Source organism: Pan troglodytes, chromosome 1, assembly GCF_028858775.2.
Source record: "Pan troglodytes isolate AG18354 chromosome 1, NHGRI_mPanTro3-v2.0_pri, whole genome shotgun sequence".
Lineage (NCBI taxonomy): Eukaryota > Metazoa > Chordata > Mammalia > Primates > Hominidae > Pan > Pan troglodytes.
Genome location: NC_072398.2, coordinates 131,393,230 through 131,401,546, shown reverse-complemented (window position 1 = coordinate 131,401,546; position 8,317 = coordinate 131,393,230).

Here is an 8,317-nt window from a genome sequence, read left to right as displayed (position 1 = left end):
TAACTAATCTAACTTCATCTCTCATCACTCCCATCAATCCTGTCCACAATGGCCCAACCTCAGTTTAATCTTCCTAAAAGATTCCTTTTATCAATAATGTACTGTGATTTACCATGGTTTATACAGTGATATCTGTACTCTTTCTGACATTCAAAGCACTCCACGGTCACACTTTGAGCATTCTTATTGCTTTTCCAGCTGGTACAGCTAACTCAGTCTATTAAACACTCATTCCCATCTTTTCACCTTTGTTCATGCTGTTCCCTTATCTCCTTTCTTTTCTTTTTTTCAACTATCCAGACATTGTTGAGAATCTCCTTTCTTTCCACCTATTTAATACCAGACATTCTTCAAGATTTAGCGAAAAGTCGCAATTTATCTATGGAACTTTTCTGACAATTTGAACTAATATTAGTTCTGCCATCTAAAAAATGACTTCATGGTCAGGTAAAAAGATCATGCTTTCTGAAATCAAATTCGCTTAGCTTGAAATCCCAGCTCTGCTCATTAATAGCTGGTTGACTTCAGGCAAGTTTCTTAACCCCCTAATTTTACTTTATTCACTTGTATAAAAAAGATGATACATAAGTGGGGTTGTTGTGATTATCTTATGACAGAATATTTCCTCACACTAGCATGGGAGTGGTCTCGAAGACTTCCTTATAACACAATCTTTAATGTCTTAAACACAATCTTTAATGTCTTACATCAAAGTGAGAAAACACACATTACATAAGCTGCCATTCCCACACTTGAGCAGCCATCATTAATTACTTGCAATACTCTTTACTACTGACCCCAGAGATGGTGTCAGAACTCTTCTCAATCCATTATACCAAGCAGTCAATAACAATGGATGAAAATTCAGTCACTCTAAGCAATCAGTGGGGCAGCGATTACTCTCTCTAATCTGTCATTACTTTCAACTTCCCTTTTTAGAAACTGAAAAAATAGATGTTAAATTAGAAGGCCTTAACTTAATTTAAGTGGCAGAAACATAGAAAGCTTCATCTTTTGTTTTTTACCTCTCTTCAAATTCTATTTGAATATCAGCTCATTTTAAGGCCAGATTTATTGACTGTAATGAAAGGATGGCAGACATTTTTTATCCTCTTTAATTATGTAATTTTCTTTTGTGGCATTTTAATTAAGTACAAGACAATATTAATGCTTTGTGATTATGTGCCACAGAGATGGTAACACTGATCAAAGTAAAAATATTAAAATGTTGACTCAGCTCTGCCGAATAATAAAATCTCTGTCAATTACCTATAGACATAACATAAAATCAAAAGTTGTGATAATGATCAGTAGCCTTTACTGTTTCCTATCAGTTAGGGTTATACTACATTCACATTTCTGTCATTTCTCTTATTAAATCTATGAAACTAGTAAAACAAATAAGAAATAAAAATTCAAGGAAAAGAGCAAAATAGCACTTAGATCTATTCAGCAATAACCTAATTTTTATTTACCAAATTTTGACAATAAAAAGGTACCATTTACTATAGAATTTTTGCTTTAGCAGCTCTTGAGCTACGTGACCTATTAAAAATGTCATTTATTTACAAGATGGCTCAGATTCCGATCCGTTAAGTGACAACCTTTAATATATACAAAAGTAGTCTCAATACTGAAAGAAACAGTACTCTCCACAAGCAGATTGAGAATCAATTTAATGATTGAGTTAAAATCAGTTTATTTTATTTTATTTATTTATTTATTTTGAAATGGAGTTTCGCTCTTGTTGCCCAGGCTGGAGTGCAATGGCATGATCTCAGCTCACTGCAACCTCCGCCTTCTGGGTTCAAACAATTCTCCTGCCTCAGCCTCCCAAATCACTGGGATTACAGGCACCTGCTACCATGCCCAGCTAATTTTTGTTATTTCTAGTAGATACAGGGTTTCACCATGTTGGCCAGGCTGGTCTCGAACTCCTGACCTCAGGTAATCCGCCTGCCTCGGCCTCCCAAAGTGCTGGGATTACAGGCATGAGCCTCTGTGCCTGGCCAAAAGTCAGTTTACTATGCACAAAATATTATATAGTCAGGGTAACATTTATCATGAAAGCTGGTAGCTTATCTAACCATTTTTGCAAGAATCATTTTTCTCCATTGGGTAAATTTTCAAAGTTGTAGGATTTAAAATTTAACAAATATAAAGCATAAAGATAAATAAGACAAAGTCCACCTTTCAGGAGCTCCTAGTTTAGCAGGACAGACGGAAAGAAATCTAATTAAATAATCAGTGTAAATGGTGTGCCACTTGCTGTGGAAGATTGTATAGTAGGAACATATGGAAGCTGAGAAAGCAACTCCCAGCTGCTTGCATGAGTCTGCACAGAGAAGAAAACACAAGATGGGTGTCTCCAAGCAGACTAGCAGGACAAGGGCATCCTAGACAGGAAAAATGAGAGACAACAAACACCAGTTATTTCACAGAGGTATAAACAGCATCATGCATTTTGGGAATGGGAAATAATCCTAGAACATGAGTGAATCATAAGCAACATGAGTCCTACCCTTCAGCACACGAGAGGAAGCAGAAGTTTGTCTACCCTATAGTGTCCCAAAGTTGAATGTAGGAGTAAAAGCCTTTAAAAGTTCCATGAAAACTGAGAGCAGATACCAAACGTAGTATCCTGACAAGGCAGCAATATCAAAACAAAAAGAGCAAATCTAAATTTGGTCATTAATCAAAGCAACCATTGGGAAAACATGCGTGGAAATAAGTGGCCAAAATAAGGAATCCTGACAACCAAGAATAGCAGGAGAAAGCAATAATGGAACAAGATAGAAGTGGTGGTTCAGATGCATTCTGGAATGGCACACACAAGTCTTCAGTGACTTTTTATGCAACAGTGGGCTGGCCATAGACCAATCAAAACCTCCTAATAAGATAAAATAGAATAAACAATAAATAAAAAATTTTTTAAATTAGAAAATAATTTTTTGAAGAGAAAATGGAAATAACACCACCCACTCTGCAAAATTCTCAGATTCTCCTAAAATGTTCAGTGCAATTTTTTTTGTCTTCTGCCTTTTTTTTTTTTTTAAAGACAGGGTCTCGCTCTGTCACCCAGGCTGGAGTGCAGTGGTGTGATCACAGCTCACTGCAACCTCTGCTTCCCAGACTCAAGCCATCCTCCTGCCTCAGTCTCCTGAGTAGCTGGGACTACAGACGTGTGCCACCGCACCCAGTTAACTTCTGTATTTTTAATAGAGATGGGATTTTGCCATGTTGGCCAGGCTGGTCTCAAATTTCTGGGCTCAAGTGATCCAACCGCTCAGCCTCCCAAAGTGCTGGGATTACAGGCATGAGCCACAATGCCTGGCCTTTAAATTATTTTTTAATTAGACGAGTACTATAGCTACACAATTTTATTGTAAAAATTGAAACAGAGTAAATTTAAAATGTAATTTGATACCACCCAATCCCAAATTTTTTCCAAAAAAACAATTATTGTTATCAGTGTCCTACCTCCTAAGCATTTGTTTTATGTACTTGCAAAAACATATGGATTTGGTTTTGTAACATAAGTAGCATCATTCTCTGCATGTTACTCTTTTCATATTTTTTTCATGTAGTGATATATTGTCAAAGAATAACTCAGAGACCTTTAATTATTTTGCATGCTTTTTATTTCTTACATGAGGAAGATAGACATTAGACTGTCAAGGGACAAAGGCAAAAAACAGGACTTATAAGAAAAATGGGAAAGCAAATAAACCTGCAGGCAGTCTGGGAATAGTGCACCCTTTTCTCCATTTTTGGTGTAAGCTCTTTCACCAGCAGCTAGCTAAAAGACCACTCCAGACAGTCTGCCATTGAATAGGCTGGCTAGGGAAAATGGAGAAAATAATTTCTGTAGTTTATGGATTCTCCCAAAAACCTTGAGAGTCCTTGAAGAATTTACAGGAGCAGCTGTTTCTCTGTGATGTCTGCTGTGTCTGTCCGTTGTCTCCCCACCCCTACCCACTCTCCGAGAACTACTTCTGCACCGTTTCCTGCATCCCAATTTCTTCATCTGCCCTAATACTCAGCGCCACCAAGGTCAGGAACCTTGGGTTCTCTTTGATTCCTCCTTCTAGGCTACCCATTAGGGACTATATATTTGTGATCTGCCAAAATTCATATGTCGAAAACCTAACTCCCAGTGGGATGGTATTATGAGGTAGCGGCTTTGTGAGGTAATTAGGTTTAGATAAGGTCTTGAGGGTAGAGCCCCCAAGATGGGATTAGTGCCCTTACAAGAAGAGAAAGAGACGAGAGCTGTTCTATCTTGGCCATGTGATGATATGAGAAGGTGGCTGTCTACAAGCCAGGAAGCACTCCCTCACTAGACACTGAATCTGATAGCACCTTCATCTTGGACTTCCCAGACTCCAGGACTGTGACCAATGAATGTTTCTTATTTAAGCCATTTAGCCTATGGTATTGTTACAGCAGCCTAAACTGATGGAGACAGCCCCATTAGCTAAAATATCTTCACACCTATTCTCTTAAATATTTCTCTAATCTTTCCTCTCCTAGTTAGGTTTTCATCATTACTTGCCTAAAGAATTATAATAGTGTCCTAATTAGTTTTCCTGCTTCTCGATTTTTTCCCCTTCAAATCCATCCTCTATCCAGCTGTCAGATCTACTCACCTAGAAATTGAAATAAGACTATACCACTCATCAGCTTAAAATCTTTAATAGGTCCCAGGGGCCTAATGAACAAATTAAAACCTTGTTAAAATGGCAAAGCCTTCCAAGAACTGGGTCTCCAATCTCATCTCTCCCCAGTCCCTGCCTCACATTTTATGCTCCAGTAACACTCAACTGCCTATAATCCATGGCACATCTTGTGCTATTTCTTAAGCCAATGCCTCTCCTAATACCATCCCCTTTGCCTGGAATTCAGACTCTCACCCATCCTTCCCTGGAAGTGAAAGAGCCCAAATCAACTGTTAAAATAGTCACTCACATTTACTAAGCTCTTTTCAGAAATTGGTATTGTTGTACAGGGTTTTCTGATCACTCACTCCTTCTGTTCCTTCAATTCTTTTTTCCTGATGGAAATCTTTCTTCAAAGAAAAAAGGCAAAAAAAAATTCTGTAAGAGCCTATAAATATTGAAAATATTGGAATTATCTAAAAGCTCTCAGCCCATGTCTAGGAGAACTTGAAGGACTGAGTGTCACAGACAGTGTTCTCAAACTTGATCTTACAGAGCATCACCAGGATGGATTCAGTACCCAGGGTGCATGCATGAAGATGGGACTGAGGTAAGCACTAGGGAAAGGTGGAAAAAAATGAGGAAGAGAGACTAGAAATGAGTGATAACTCCAAAATGCTCATCCAATGCTAGCTCTGGCTGGACCGGGAGGCAACCTGAGAGGAAATAAATAATGTTTCCCAACATTCTCTGGGCTACACGAGTGTGCCTCAACACTGGCTAGTATTAAGATTGTTTTCTTTTTTTTTAATTTTATTATTATTATACTTTAAGTTTTAGGGTACATTAACAATGACAGCTGCAACCCTTCCAGACATCGCAGGGCATTCAGAGGATTACATGCCTATTGTCACGTAGATTCAATGCATCAAATTGCTCATTTGCCACTGCAGCAGCAAAGCCAACTATATTCTTGTGTCCTTAACCTATAATTTTACATATAGCACCTCCTTGTATAACCAAGATATGTGTGGATCATTTGTACCCACCTCCTGCCCTTTACTTCCTAACTTCTGCCTTTGAGATGCCATAGGATTTTGTTCTACCCCTTTTCACATAAAAAAGACTAGTTAGCCAGGCTTTCAGGCTCATGCTTTCCATTTATCTTCATCTATTCATTCCTCATTTATTCCATCTCCCTTGCACTTTTGGCACTAGGAATGAACTCCTCTTTCTCTTTTGTCAAATCCTTTGTCATCCTCCAAAAGGTCATAAAATAAAAAGATTCTGAGGTTGGAGGTCATCAAACTCATTAACAAAAGATGGGAAAACATGGCCCAGTGGAGGAAAGTATGGAGAAGTTTTGTTTTGCTTTAAGAGACAGGGTCTCACTCTGTCAGCCAGGCTGGAGTGTGCAGCATGATCATAGCTCACTACAGCCTCAAACTCCTGAGCTCAAGGGATCCTCCCACTTCAGCCTCCTGAGTAGCTGGGACTACAGGCATGCAGGCATGTGCCACTGTTACCGGATGGAAGGTCTTGCCTGTGAGTTGTCTTGTCCAGGTTCTTGGCGTGTTGAACAAATAATTGAATAAAGTGAACACAGCAACAAAAGAAGTAATGAAGATGAACAAAATAACAAAAGAATGGAGTAATGATGGCACAGATTTATCGAAGAAGCAATAGTACAATTCACAGAGTGGAAGCAGGCTCAAGCGAGCAGCTCAAGAGCAACCCCCCTCCGGTTGCAATGGTCCCCAGGGTTTTTATAAAGCCCTTGGTGCCCTTTAGAACCCTCCCATTGGTTACACCCTATGAAGGACTGGCCTGCGACCAACCAGAGGCTGAAGTGGAGACTTGGCCTGCAGTCAATCAGAAGCTGAAGTGGAAACTTCTGTCTTCTTATCACAGGAGTGCTGATGTGGCCTGTATCCTGCCTAATCTTGCCTAGAACTGTCTGCACCTGCTGTTCCTTTGCTTCTGCCTTAACCCTTGGTTACCCTAATTCCCTATTCTCCTGCCTCACTCCCATGCCCAACTGATTTATTTTTATTTTTTTAGAGACAGGGTCTTGCTATGTTGCCCAGGCTGGTCTTGAACTCCTGGCCTCAAGTAATTCTCCTGCCTCAGCCTCTCAAAGCACTGGGATTACAGCCATTGAGCCATCACACCCAGCCAAGAAGATTTTATGAATCCCTGTAGCTTACTCCATCTATCTAACCACCTCAACACATACACATGCTCCACCTTCTCTCAGCAAATTAGATGAAATTAATGTTAGGCAGGGGTCCACTCCTTCAACTATCTACCTCCACCCCTACAAGTTATTTATATCACATCTAGTTTGTAAGAAAAAGATGTCCCCACTGCAGTTTGAGACCAACTTTTGCATCTGTTTTCTTGCTATGATGACATAGTTGTTCCATCTACCTCTTCTGTCTATCCTTGGGGAACCTGAGCACCAATCAAACTAAACTGCTTTCAATTCCCCAAATGTGCAAGCTCTATCATGCATTGGTACTTTTGTTCACACTGCTCCCCTTCCTTCAATGACACTCTCCAAACCCCCACATTGAATGCTGTTGAACCCGTGAGTCAGGACCCAATTCAAAAATCATCTTCTCTATAAAGTCTTCCATGAAACTTACAGTAGGATCAGCCATTCCTCCCTTGTTTCCCACCACATTCTGTGCACTCTCCATCCTGTCATCTATGACTTTTTCCTGCACTTATTGTTTTACATGTCTCCTCCCATTGTTCTTTATATTTTTTAATTTTTTAAAGAAATTAATAGAGACAGGATCTCACTATGTTGCCCAGGCTGGTCTCGAACTCCTGACTCAAGTGATCCTCCCATCTTAGCCTCTCAAAGTGCTAGTATTACAGATGTGAGCCACCATGACCAGCCCCATTATTTTTTAAAATGCAGAACGTTTTTATATTGCCTTTATTTGCTTTTGTATTGATAGCAGTGTCTAGCACATAGTAGGCATTTAAATGCCTGTTGCATCAATGAATGATGAAACAGAAGAATATCCTTTACCAAAACAATACATATATGATTTTTAAAAAGAGATAGAAGAATAGCACTTGACCTGTATGAACCTCACATTTTCCACAAACATCCTTCCAGTCCCAAGGTTCGGGAGCATAATAAGCAGCACCTGAGGTGGGGCCCAGTGGCTCATGCCTATAATCTCAGCACTTTGGGAGACTGAGGAGGGGAACCGCTTGAGGTCAGAGGTTTGAGACCAGCCTGGACAACATAGCAAGACCCTGACCCTGTCTCTACAAAAAAAAAAAAAATTAACCAACGTGGTGGTGCATGCCTGTAGTCCTAACACGGTAGAGGGATCACTTGAGACCAAAAGTTTGAGGTTGCAGTGAGCTACGATCGCCACTGTATGCCAGCCTGGTTGACAGAGCGAGATCCTGTCTCGAAAAAAGTAGTTGAGGGATAAAAGGAAGTAGAAATAAAAGCAACTGATATTGTGGGAATTAGACAAGCCAGTCACACAAATGACATGAATGGCATGTTCCTAATAAAAGTAACAAACGCGGCATAAGACTATGACATTGTGCCTGGCCACATCCACACATATGACTTGTATAAGATGGGGATGAAATGATTCCTCAGGAGACTAAAAATTCAGACTTGC